Source organism: Cricetulus griseus, chromosome 2 (assembly GCF_003668045.3).
Source record: "Cricetulus griseus strain 17A/GY chromosome 2, alternate assembly CriGri-PICRH-1.0, whole genome shotgun sequence".
NCBI classification, from domain to species: domain Eukaryota; kingdom Metazoa; phylum Chordata; class Mammalia; order Rodentia; family Cricetidae; genus Cricetulus; species Cricetulus griseus.
In genome coordinates this window covers 415,112,653-415,124,866 of record NC_048595.1, presented here as the reverse complement: position 1 = coordinate 415,124,866, position 12,214 = coordinate 415,112,653, and the positions used below count along the sequence as shown (strand labels likewise).

General features: G+C 41.6%; 1 pseudogene; it reads right to left on the bottom strand.

Moving 5' to 3' along the window:
* Positions 1-2,319: 2,319 nt before the first annotated feature.
* Positions 2,320-2,819, bottom strand: LOC100766075 (annotated as a pseudogene).
* Positions 2,820-12,214: the final 9,395 nt, after the last annotated feature.

Sequence of the window (12,214 nt, the reverse complement as noted above, 5' to 3'; positions counted from 1 at the left end):
CAGAAATACACAAGTGGACAGGTATGGGAGGACATGGCAGCCCCTGACCCCAGTGTCTTAATATTGCACAAGACCCAGAAGTATGACACAATCCTGGAGACCTGGGGAAGCCCCGAAAGGACTGAGATTAAGGTTTCTTTCCACTAGCCTAGCAGAATAAAGCTCGCAGTCAGAAATTAAAATCTGAAGTTGGTTACTGAAATGAAGACTGCTGCTAAATATATAACCTGTCTCAGACTCATACTTACTCTGAAGTGTCGGAATCACATGTGTGGTAACCAACAAAATCATCTGCAAAATAGAGCTAGGCTTTCAAGCATGGATAAAGCATTCCCATCAGACATCAGAACTGAACAATTCTGCTTGGAATCTGCTTTACATCATGCGGGAATCCAGGGATTGCTCATTAAATATTAGTCTGTGCAAGTTACATGTCCTTGAAGCCCCTGGAACAAGGCATCACATACAAGCAGCCTTTCTCAGTAATGCTGACTGGCTGAATAAAGGACCGGCATATGTTATGAAACACTGGAACAATTCCCCCTCCATTTTATTATGCTAGCTTGAATTTAGAGAGACAGAAAACCACTGGAATCAGTAGGGTGTAAACCAACAGTGGGCCTTTAATAACTGCTTTTCCCAGCTGCTTTCCCTCTTATGACTCCAAAGATCTAGCTTGAAGGAATGTAATCCTTTTCATCAGGGAGCTAACCCTGAAAGGCAGGCAGCTGCTACGTGTGGCTTTACAATAACTGTGAAGGCATTAACAGTTCCGAAGCCCTGGGACCACTGTGAAATCTGGGATGCCGTGTTTCTAAGTGAGAGGTTGGCTCTGGGCATCTGGCTATAACCAGACAGGCTCGGGTGTTAGCCAAAAATTGAAAACAGCACTTCAGTAGCCCAGGGCCCTCATTATTTTTCACACCTCACTTCATGTTGCTAAAAATATTCTTAAACCTCTCACTGTTGATAATTTGGAAGAGGAGGTATTGCAGTGAGAATCAGCTAAATAATCACCTCCTGATGGTTACTTGGGATAAATACAGAGAAAGCATCCCACCTGCTCAGAGGAAGTTCTCTGTCACCCTTGAAACACACTTCAGACAATGGCTTCCACATCTCTGCTTGTCAGAGAGTGACATGATTTCACATTTCTGGTCACTGGCAGTTGCTGTTTCAAGGTACTAACTCCCCACCCACCTCCAAAGCTGCTTCTTTCATTTTCTATTAAATAATAAATACATTTTAGAAATTAGGGTGTAAATCAAGAATCCAGGGAAGGTATACCATTTCATAGGCACAGCTGTGGTGCCAGAGTTGATCTCAGTATCATTCCTGATGACTGATGGGAAGGCTTCTTCACTGTTTCAAATCCTAGCTGTACTTGCCAGGGGGCTTTGTTGGTTACAGGATATGCTAATCACAAAGAATAGATAATGAAAGCACAAAATTCACCCACCCCCCTTTTTTAACTACCTACTCTTAGCAGAACACAAAAGGCTGGGATGACACTAACTAACAAGAAATTCTTGTCTCTACTTTTCAAAGGAAGCAATTAGACAAAGAAAAGCCTCAGATCCACAGTTTTCTAAGTGAGAAGCATATAGATACATTACCTGGAGATACGGTTGTACATGCTTGGTTACTCTCTTCATACTAAACTCTCTTGCCTCTGAAGTGCTCCTGGTCCCCCAAACATAAGGTTCTCCTTTAAGATCAATGATCTCACTGGAAAGTTGGTAGATTTGCAGTACCAGGAATAATTTCCCTGCTGTTGAATGGGCCTTATGCCCAATTAGACAGCTGTTGGTTACCATTAGATTATGAATGTCACTATCATACATGTAGAAACATCTTGCCATGATGGTCATTGTTGTGGATCATAGGCTCATTGTTGTGGATCATAGGCTCATTGTTGTGGATCATAGGCATCACAGCTGGGTAGGACCATTGGTTGTTTTCCTCCCTTGGAAGCTTGCATGGCACCTGATAGTACTGTGAACACCTAGTCCTTGAGGAAGAGGCTTTCAGATCAGATCCAGTGAAGACCCTGTGACCAAAGTGCATTGAGTCTTCACCAATAGCAACTGACTGAAAGGTTTTTCTTACACACACACACACACACACACACACACACACACACACACACACACACCAATTTTGGGGGAATCACTTGCCAAATTTATACAAGTATTATTTTTTTTAAACATGTCTTGCCTCAAGTTTATTTGTAAAAACAGCACAGGGCATGATCACCTGCAGATAGTGTGTAGGTGTGTCACACCAGTCCATCGGTCTTCACAGTGGAAGAAACCTTTTCTATGGGGCCTTCACAGGGGCCTGGGCACCTTTGGGAGCCTGAGCTGGAGCCGAAGCCGGGGCCTTAGCTGGAGCCGAGGCCTCTGCCTTGGTTTGAACCTTGGGCTTTGGTTGGCAGAGCCTGCGACCCTTGGCCAGGTAGCTTCTAAACCGCTTCCCAAGCTTGGGGTGAGCGATGAAAGCAAGGCGGCTGAGTTTGTGGCTGGGGCCCTTCGGCATCTAGGGCTTCACCACCTTGGGCTTCACAAGGTCCTTGATGGCCTCTGCGCGTGCGCTCACGGCCTTCGCATTGTTTGCCTGCATCTTCTTCAGGCCTTTCTTGTTGTGTTTCTTGGCAAAGCGCATGTTCCTCTGGAACTTGGGGTCAACCTCCTTAAGAGATTCGTATCTTTGTGATTGGGGTTTCTTGATGCCATTTCTGTGCCATTTCCTGGACTGGTTGTGTGTGGTGTGGTTCTTGGACTTGGCCATGTCTGAACCTCTCAAACCCGGGCAATGAGGTCCTGAAACTAACTTCGGCGGCCTTGGAGGAAGCTTTCCCTACCATCCACTCCCTGAGGACCAGACACCGCTCCTGCCCCGCCACGGATACAAGTATTATTTTGAGAAGAACCATAATGATCGTTTTAGAATCACAGTAGTTGATTACACAATCTTGACATGATCGTTCTAGAATCATAAATTAATGACACACTCTGTGCACACTCTTCCCTGATGTGGCAGTGATCCTACCACCATCATCTCACCTGAAGGTCCTTGGAGAGGGCAGCCTTTTTGAGTCACCCACCTCCCCTCACTAATGGTTTCCTTATCAAAAGAATCATTAGGAGATGTAAAAGCATCATAACTGAATCTAAGCTTAATGTTACCAACCAGGAAGCTAGCCCTCTGTTTTCAATCTGAGGAAGTCCTTCCAGCCTACCAAGAGCATGAGAAAATGATGAATCTGCAGGGGATTCATCCAGAGATTTACCAGAACTCTTCCATTGATCCACAACCAAAACTGATGTGGCTTTCCTAATAGAAGCTGCCCCAGAGAGTCTCAGCACATGATCCAATCAACAGAATTGATCGTGTGCCTTTCCTCTTCTTCCTTCTATTTTCCTAGACTAGTATTTGAAGTCAGACTCCAAGTTACAATAGTTGTAGCTTTCTGCAGCAAGAAGGCTATATGTACCACCTAAAAGTGATTATTAATACTAGTAAAATGGTTATAAAATGGGGAAACATATTTCACCATCTAAATAACTAACTAGAATCAAGCTACTTCCTTTTCAAAATGGTGGCCACGGTGTTGAATGGGGCTCCTGCAAGTTCCAGATAGGTACTTCCCACAGGTCCCTGTAGACCATTCATTGCTGAGAAATGCTGGATAGCATATGTTTAGTATAGTCTGTACCTCAGTTATTTATGATCCTGGAATCAGAGCAATTCACCCTTGAGCTTGGAACTTGGAATACACAGTCCTATGGGATTTTAAGTATTTAGTAATGGAACTCTGCTTGAGAGTTCCCTTGCTCACTCTCTTCTCTGAAGGAATCCTGCAACCTTGGACAGCAGAAAGATAAGCTGTAGGAGACAAGAATTCCTAGCACATGACTCAGTAGCCAGTTCTTGGTTCAAACTTTAGGAGTCGGCACGGAAGTCTCTGTGCTCACAGACATGCACAACGGGAACCTGCAGTGTTAGGCACACAGCCTTGTTCCCTCAAAGAAGGGAATACAAAACCTATTTTCCACTCAGAAGGCTAGAGTAGATGTGTGTTCTAGCCTGGTAACTTTTGCACAATCTGTGAGGCCAAAGACTTTCCAACAGTGGACCTTCCTCCAGACCCATTCTTGCAAACATGTTTTTCTCGGGCAACTAGAGAACCTATCTTTATGGAAGGTGTTATGTGCACTTTATAAAGAGTTTCAATGTAGTTGCGTCTTATCTGTATTTAGCTTACTTTGTTCCTAAAGGCATACTTCGTTGTACATGTGGGACTGAGTCAATTATCACAAGAATAGTTTTCATCAGACTGCACTGTGTTTAAACACGCCTAAATAAACAACTCAGGATCAGAACCGGAAGTTTGAAACAACATTGCCTACTGAGTTGTGTTGTACTAAAACTGTCTTCTTGCCTCCTGAGACTCTCTGCTGCCAGTAAAGATCAAGGCACAGAGACCCCCACACTTCTCATTAGCCCAGTCTTGGTTCTTCTCTTCCTCCTTGTAAGATTCCGTGTCTTGTTTTGTTTCCATCATTTCCAGCTCCAAACCTTCTCATTACTTGAGAGCTTTATGTAGACAAATGACGAGGTTCTGCGCCAGCTTCAGGGAGAGATGCTATCAAGAATATTTATGCACCATGCTCTTGTTAAGCATGATGAAGCAATTTCTGCAATAGTTCTGTAGCAGGTAATATGAGGCTAAGACAGAGACACAAAGGATGCAATAGACCTTGTGCAGCCTGTAATGATTATTGTGCCTCTCTAATGCACTCGACCATAATCCAGGAAAGATGGCAGCAATAAGTAGAAATGACCAAATTCCCATTTACTCAACCACAGCCCAGAAAAACAGCATTAAGTATATCTGATCATAAGTAGATGTTTAAATAAAATCATCAACTCATATGATGGAGTTATCAAACACAAGTGTATGCACAGATCAATGGGTTGCATTTCTCTACATTTTCCATCTGCAGTCCTTTGGCATATTTATGATGAATGGAACAAACAAAGGCCACGTGTCTTTTCTTTAAATGTGCCTCTGCATCTATAATTCATTAAATGGCAAAGTGCCATTCTCCTGTTCTGAATACTATTGTCTAAGTTGGCTGTATATTCAGCAGCCTGAATGGCTCCCTCTCAGCTAGACAACATGTTTATTCATGCAGCTACAGCTGTGCTCTGAAGTTTGTTTTTGAAATAGACATAATGTCTAGAAGGAAAGAAAACACCCATAATAAAACATATTTTTCCTAATGCTTTTTGGCATCTATACAAATAATAAATACACCATACTCCTCTGAATACAGAAAAGACCTCAAGATGCAGGAGTGCTCTGAAGTTGACTTTACCCACATTGTTCAATTATTAATAGGCCTCCAGAAGATATCTTTTCTGACTGGAAAGGTAGACAAAGGCTTTGCTTATTTTACACTGCTAAAAATGGCTAACATCTTCCCACTTAAAAACGGAATATTTTCTTTACAGTTTTCAAATATAATTTTGTTATAAGGCCTTCTGATTCAAGTGTTATATGGACAATGTAAGATTTTTTTAAGTGAGAAATTTTATTAGAAAGGAATGGAGGGAGGGAGAGGAAAAGAGAAAAGAGGTAAATAAACACAGAGACAGAGAGAGAGGGCAGAAGAGAAGGAGGAGACAGGAAAAGTCCTGTCTGCCCCAGAGGAAGAGGGAAAGAGGGAGGGGAGAAGAGAACGGAGAGGAAGAAGAGCTTGAAAGAGAGGAAAGAGCCGTTAAGAGAAGACAATGTAAGATTTTAAGCTGCAATATAAAAGCAACTGGAAAGAATTCCCTGAGAAATATTTCGTCCAAGATGAAGCCGAAATTCTTGGATGACTTTATGATATAAGATCCAGCACATGGAACCTTGGGTAGAAGGCTTTCAACTAAGTTATTTCTTGTCCCTTCAAACGCTCGTGTTAAATGATCCCACACTGATAATATCTGTGCCTTTAAAAAAAATACCATGCTGACCGAATTTGCTAAGAAACAGCATGAAGCAAATCTGAGCAATGAGTTGAGCTGTTTGTCAACCACATCATAATTCAATAGGTGAAACAGAAAGAGGACTCTTGAGAAATGGCTGGTCATGAGGCGCAGCACGCCCTGACAGTTCTTGCTGGTGAAACCCTCCCTTTTTGCTGAGAAGGCCCCGTTTGCTGGGCTTTCACAGATGTAGAAATATGGACTCAGCAGTTTGCAAAGCCAATTGGTAGTTTCAGTCATGTCACTTACAAGAAGAATTTGATAACCAATTCAGAAATGAATTGTGTTCTTTTCCTCTCTCGATTAGCAAACCTCATGCAAGCCTATTCTGACTGTTCCAATTGTGTGGTCTCTGGTCTTGTTTGTTGTGGGACTTTTATATTCAGTTCTTTCCAGAGAGCAAATATCTGAGGTTTGGGGGGAATAAGGAGAAAAGAACATCTACTACATCAAATGATGGCCAAGATTAATTTTCTACAAGAAGGAACTCTAAATACAGCCTGAGTCAGATAAAACTCTCATTTCAAAATATGCATACAATAATTATATTAACATTTGTGTTCCTTGTGAAATATATCACAGAGATAGTATCATAACACAGTGAAGCTGAAAACAGGTTGAGTTAGTAGAAATATCACATAAGCTAAAGGGTCAAATATGTTTCCTAAATCAAACAGCCTTCTATCTCATCTGTAAGTCATGTCAGTCTAGGCCTATGTACTCCTTTGGTCAGTTTTTATATTTAAAGGAATTTCTTTGACAATTGCATTTTAGCAATGCTTATGAAAATACTTTAAAAGCACAAATGTGTCCCTCAAATGAAAAGTTATATGTCAACTGGCTTGTACAAGATGCAGCTAGCTAATAATAGCTAGGACTGTGGATTCCACAATCTCCTGTTTCCTTTCTAATTTCTCCTGTGAATCAACTATGACACCAAAACGGGTATTTCATAAGGCATGCTCTGCTACAGAAATAGGCTCAGCATGCAGGCCTTATCACCCGGCAGCAACTGGAAGTGGCTTAACATCAAAATGCAAAACACATTCAAGTGGTCATCTTCTAATTAAAATGACTGAATATTCTTCTCTGGGCCCAACTTTGGGAAACATTAGGTAGATACAACTGTAGGTTGTCCTCCAGAATAACACATTCTTCCTTCCTAAACTGTTGACTAAATGGACATGTCATGTTGGAAGGCTGATTGCAGATTGGACCTCTGATGTAAATGTCCTACCTTCCTTTCAGGTTTGCTTCTTATGCTTATCTTAAACCCATTCAATGCTATAAGAGCCCCCATTTCATATTCAATCAGGCTGGTTTCTTCCCCTACAGAAGTTCACTAAAACCTTCTCTGTGCTAGTCACTCTGTCACTATTCTGTGTCCAAGCTATTTCAGTGGGAAAAATAATGAGCATACCAATGGAGACTCTCAGCTAGTCAGAGTAAGGATAGCAAATGACTGTGGAGTGTTCTGCTCCAAACAGGACTTATAGATCAACACCACCCCAAAGTCTCAAGGGACATCCTGACAAAAGAGGGTGCAAAAGCCCAAGGTTGGGAAGGAGTGCTATGAAATAGTGTTTCCCGAACATGACAACTAATAGATTCATGACCTCACTGCGCTGTGATTACCTGCACACTACCATTTCATTACAGGAGAGAAGAACTTTCAGAGGCCTATGGCGAGACTATGGGTAATTAATGGATACTAAGGGGGATCATTTCTTTGAAGGAATAGCCACTGATAAGTTGTCTGTGTTACCACAAATAATCCATATCTCATGCTCATCCAAGCAACCAAACTTAAACACGGTGAGTTAAAAAGTAGAGGGAAGAAGGGGGAGAATAAGAAGAGAGGAGGAGGAGGAGGAGGAGGAGGAGGAGGAGGAGGAGGAGGAGGAGAAAAAAACAAGAACAAGAACAAGAACAAGAACAAGAACAAGAACAAGAAAAAAAAAACAAGAACAAGAAGAAAAAGTAGGAGGGAGCTTACTAAGAAGAGGGGTTCCATCAGGAGAAAGAAGTGGATAAAAAGAATCTGACAGGGTAGGGTATGAAAATTGCCAAACTTAATGTATTAATGCAAGAAATTGTTAAAGAAAAATAAAAACGAGCATAATGGAAAGAAAATGTTTTCAAGATACTTCAACAATACCAGTTACAGACCCATTGGCAACATGTAAACTCCTGGATATTATAATTTATGTCTGGGATTATATGGATGATTACCTGAGATGTGATTTGTTCCAAGGTTTTATGTGCTGGTGTTTGGATCCTCAGTTTAACAGTACTGAAAGGCAATGGAAACTCTAAGAAGAAAGTGAACAGGTCACCAGAGGCACCTCTGTCCTGAAGGAGTCAATGCCCATCTTTTAGGATTGGTTCATCACCACAAGGGCAAACTGAGAACATGTGGGATATTTGGTATCTTCCGTAATGCCTGCTCCAGCACATTCTCTTTCCATATAATGCCATCTACTGTATTATAAAATAGTATGAGGCCCTTACTATGGCTGCCTGAGCTTGAACATTTTAGACTCCAAAACTGTGATGGAATAAATCACTGAAAGAACTGAGACGTTCAACACAGTTGTTTCTAAGACATTGGGGACTTAGAATCTCTGTTCATATGCATGATGAACGCTCCTTAATCCAATCTTCAGTCTCTTAACAAAAAGAGAAGGGAAAGGAGAATGGAAGAAATGGACCTTTTGGTAAGCCATCTTCAAACTCAACTCTAACTTCAGATTTCTGTTTCTAGAGTTTACAACATTTAAGTTACAGGACCAAACAAAAGCCCAGCATGCAGACCTGACATGAATGATGACAAGACTCTCCAGGGAATTGCCTTCCTCTGCCTATAGAACACATCCTTCTGCCCCTCTGCCTCTGCATATTTGCTCAAAGAGAGCAAAGTCAAGCATCATCCATCCATCCCTGGGTCTTAGGTCGATTCGCTTACATATCATTCAAGAGTTATCACCTAGAATCTCTGTAGTCTGTTTTCCCTCCCAAAACTAACTTCTCTGCCCTTGTTCTTAGTAGAAATTTGTCATGTTTATAACTAAAAACCTCTATGGCTTCACAAGGTCTTTCCAAATGCTAGTAATAGCCAGCTGGCAGGGTACCCGAGAGACATAGAGTCTGACCAACTCCTTAAAGCTACAGAGAGTTCAGAGGCATAAAAGGTATGTCCCAATAAGTGTGATATACCAGCTAAGTGATCATCGCCAAATGGAATTTATCTTTGGTGACTCGCCCAAAGAAACTTAAATAAAAGAATTTCTAATAAAGGGAACCGGCAGATTCTGAGACCCTCGGTGAAAAGAAATAGCTGGAATTCCTTATTTTTATTTCAGCTTGACAAGGAAAAATAGTGATCAGATCCAAATGACAACAAAAGGGGGAAATGAACTAGACCAGAGCCACAGTCAAGAAAGGGCACGAGCTTCCCCAGATGTCGGGTCAAAGCAGGCACCAATGGAGAAAGGGCCCCATCATTCTGTCTTCTCCCTCTTCCATGTCCTGCTGGGGCTTCCAGAGTCAATTGACAGAGGACCGGCAGGTGACACAGCCCATTTAGATCAGTTTTCCAGGCACAGAACAGAACCTGGGGAGATTTAGAGGAACAAAGGAAGGACAATCAGGAGACACAGGCAACTCAGTTGCCCAAGTTTAATATGCTTCTCCATGTTAACCAGCATGGGTCTTGTTCACCTAACAACTGTTTACTGAAAGAAATGGGGTGAAGGTTAAAGAAAGGAAGACAGCAGAAAGGTAGTAGAACTGTCTCAGTCTCGCACCATAGCTAACGTGCCATGAGAGGGTCATAAAAAGTAGACTATAGCACTTTACTTACTATATGGTGTAGTAGCTAACCCATGCCAAGCTCACTAAGATTTTTATGTAGCCTAACATTTAATATGCAGACTCATTTTATAAGGAAACTGAGGCATGGAGTACTGAGGGAGACAATCCCCAGTCACTACAGAGACCAAGCTCTAACCAAACTCTTCACCGCCTCTGCAGAGGGGAAGGAGCTCACTATGTATCGGGGTGATAATAATGCTGCACAAAAACTGAGAGTGAAACAACAACAAACTACATCATTATAAGACAACTCAAGACAGTGTCCAAGGGTGGGGAGTTCACCTTGGGCTGGAGCAGAGACCAGTCATGGCTACTAAACAGTACCTAATTCAGGAATGGCTCAGCTTCCTGCCAAGCTGCTAGAACAGAGCCAAGAGGGCAAACCGGGGCCCTAGCTTTCCAAACAAGGATAAGTGGTCCCCTTTCCCTTCACAACTCTCTTCAAAGCTTCACATGCATAATCCCAGGTACTTCACCCAACCAGATGTGGAAGAATCAGTTGGCCAGCCTCCTTCCTTCAGCTCTGGGAATATTATAAACTCCTTGACAAATGAAAAAATGGTTCTCTGCTACTTTCTAGATTCTATGGGAAGATCAGTGACCAGTAGTTCTCAAGGAACTAAGCACAGACTTGGAAATCAATGGCCAGGAAACATCCAAGTAATAGAATATAGACATGGAAAGCTAACTTTATCCATTGTACCTTTATGCCTGCTATATTCACTCTTGATAAAATTTAGAATTCAGGCTTGATCTAGCTTATAAATGTACAGCATTTAATAACAAGACTAACAAATTTCTTTTCATTGCAAATCCATCCAAGGCAAATAATGATCATTTTACATTCCATATATATGAAATATATATGTATCATATATTATGTAAAAGAAACTAGACAATACATTTGGTTGTATGGTTTACAGTTAGGTTCCTGTTATTTCTTCAAACAGAAAAACTAGCCTTGATCTAATTTATTATCAAAATTTTCCACAAGTAAAATACTATATAGACTAGTAGATAAAAAGTTTGCCACATATTTTCCAATTCTTTACTTACAATTCTGTTACTACCACATATGTTTTTATTAATTTTCCAATGACTATTTTGTTTCCAGAGAGCATGATTATAAAATAATTCTCTCAGTTTCACTGGGCAAAACAGACATCTAATTTAATACAGTTCGAAAGCTAGGCAGCCAAGTTAGACAGAAATAGTTCAATACTGAACAAAAGTAATAGTGTTGGGAAAGTTGTCAAACATCGGATTGATCAAGACTAGTTTGAGTTGAGTGTGTGTGATGCACTGCAGACAATGGACATTTCTGAGGGTAGAGCAGGGCAACTGTGCTTACAGAGCAAACATGCTGCGTTTCCACGTGTTCAACGTTCATTAAGCAACAACCTTGGTCTACTCCTACCTAAGCTTATCTCAGTGTGCTTCAAATCTACCTTTGAAATGTTGGGCAAATTATTTAGTAAAATAGAAATTCTCTCTTACGCCCTATAGGTTTGTGTAAGCAGAAATGAAGACTCTCTTGTTGCCCACAATGAGATTAATCTAGAGACAAGACAAGGCTGTACACAGAGCTCCCCTGGTTACAGGGGAGCAGCAGCCAAGGGTTAAGCTTCAGGAGCAATTACAAAGAGAGTAGCAGACATTTGGTCTAGGTCTTAACAAAGACAGGAACCCCTGCAGGTATCATTGCTCTTTTGTGTTGTGGTGGTTTTCTTGTCCCACCAACTCCTGCTGCCATTTCATCCCCAAATAAGCACACAGAGACACTATATTAGTTATAAAACTGTTTGCCAAAGGCTAGGGCTTCTTATTGGCTAGCACTGTCTTAATTATTAACCCATTTCTATTAACCTGAGTATTTCCACGTGGTCTTATCTTATCGGAGACAGGTCCGGACCTGTTACTCCTTTGGCGATCTACATGGTGACCAATCTCTGGCTGGCTGTCCTGCCTACCTTTCCCAGAATTCTAGTCTCCTAGTCCTGCCTATCTTCCTGCCTCATTGGCCAGTGCTTTATTCATCAACCAATAAGAAAAACATATATACAGAAGGACATCCCCCATCAGTTTTGAGTGCCAACTGTGATTGCTATCCATGGTTCCCCACAGTCATGTATTGAGTTATGCTAGACCCAGTCTCAAGCAAGTACTTCTATGCTAAGTCCCCAGAAGACTATAGTACCCCCAATTTATGGAACTCAGCTCATATCCTGCTTTCTGAATCTCTGAGTGCCATCAGGAACCCAGAGCAAACTGGCTGGTCCTCTAGGAAGTCAGCAGCTATCTG